Source organism: Cavia porcellus, unplaced genomic scaffold, assembly GCF_034190915.1.
Source record: "Cavia porcellus strain 051 isolate PalLab524CR breed Dunkin Hartley unplaced genomic scaffold, mCavPor4.1 scaffold_4, whole genome shotgun sequence".
Classification (NCBI taxonomy): Eukaryota; Metazoa; Chordata; class Mammalia; order Rodentia; family Caviidae; genus Cavia; species Cavia porcellus.
The window spans coordinates 11,164,095-11,165,746 of NW_026947487.1; the positions used below are offsets into that span (position 1 = coordinate 11,164,095).

Genomic DNA, 1,652 nt, shown 5'->3' on the forward strand with positions numbered 1-1,652 from the left:
TCTTGATTGTGGAAAACAGGCTAAAGAAAGAGTCTGACCACAACGCTGAACTTTATAGTTGTTGAGGGAACAATAAATGATAAACAAAATTTAAAATATAATATTTGATATTTAAACATTTACATCCATCTAGGGATTTAAAGCACACATAATCAATCAATCAATAATTTTATCATAACTAATATAAATAATGAATATTATTTTCCTTATCTTACAACTGGATAAAGGAAACAAAGCACACAATGCTATTTGAGTCTTTCTATTTCAGAAGTTGATTTTGAAACTAGGCTTCATTATGAAAATGACATCCAAATAAAGACTTAAACAATAAGGGCCATGCATGAGGATGTCAGATGGGAAATATTCTGAGGTCAGAGAATGAGCAAGTGATTCAGGAAGATAAAAATGAAGAAAGCAGAGATGGGTATAACAAGGAAAAAAATCAAAGGACTTTTTGACAGGTAAAGGAACTCCAGAACAAGCAGTAGAGATCAATGGATACGTATTAGAACTCCAGAACAAGCAGTAGAGATCAATGGATATGTATTAGAACTTTGCTTTTAAGTCAGAGTAAAATGGGGGACCATTGTAAAGTTTTAGGCAATAAAGACAATTTGTGAAAGTAAAGGAAATGCATTATTTTAAATTAAATTTTTAAATATGATTTTGGAGATAGAAAGAATAAAGTTTCTAAGGTCAACAGCAAATAAAAATATTCAACTTTTTTTTTTAATACATGGAATCAAACTCAGGACTGTACGCTTGCAAGGCAGGTGCTTAAGCTGCTAAGTAAATCCCCAGCCCCTCAAATTTTTGATAATATATTTAAACAATTAAATTACAGAAAATAAAGATGCAATTTAATTTTAATATTGAAAACTAATCTTGTGCTCACTTCAGCAGCATGTATACTAAAATTGGAACGATACAGAGATTAGCATGTCAACTGCATAAGAATGATACACGAATTTGGGAAAAGTTCCATATTAAAAAAAAAAAAAGAAAACTAGTCTTTCCTTAACGATCCCATTTTTCTTATTTAAGTATTTCTAAGTTAAAAAAATTCTAAGAAAAATTTGAGCCTAAAGACATATGCTCTAAATTATAACATGCTTTATTCAAAAAAGAAATCCAATTTCAATCAATTTTAAATTTTAAAAATTAATAAATTTATTATGTTGTGTTTGTGATAAACATACAATCCTGAGTTTACCTTTTGTATAGCTGTCTTAAAGTGGTTCTACAACTTACAGTTTCTAAAGTGTATTGAAAAATATTCTGTATAATATTAGTGCTACATTATGCATGTGATTCCATAGACATCAATTCTGGATAAAAGTAGTGTTTATTTTAATCATACATCATTGATTTTACTTTTCTTCCTCTGCATAGAAGAATATTCATATGTGGTTAATACTATCAAGCTATAAGTAGCAAAACTGCGATTCAAGAGTTACTTTGTGCTTTTTGCCTGAAAACACAGGAGGAAAGACACATTATTCATGTAACAATAAAACAGAAAATGTGACACCCTCCATCAACAAGAAGTTTTTGTATTCCTTTCTTTAAAATAAATGGCAGGCCTGGGGATTTAGCTCAGTGGTTTAAGCACCTGGCTGACAAGCTCAAGGTCCTTAGTTTGGTTCCCAGTA

The 1,652-nt window shown here is 30.0% G+C and overlaps 1 non-coding gene across 1 annotated transcript; it reads left to right on the forward strand.

Annotated features, from left to right (window-relative positions):
* Positions 1-887: 887 nt before the first annotated feature.
* Positions 888-991, forward strand: LOC111753895 (U6 spliceosomal RNA). Its single transcript, XR_002788664.2, has one exon. It is a non-coding gene; the product is annotated as a U6 spliceosomal RNA (small nuclear RNA).
* The last annotated feature ends 661 nt before the right edge of the window (positions 992-1,652 follow it).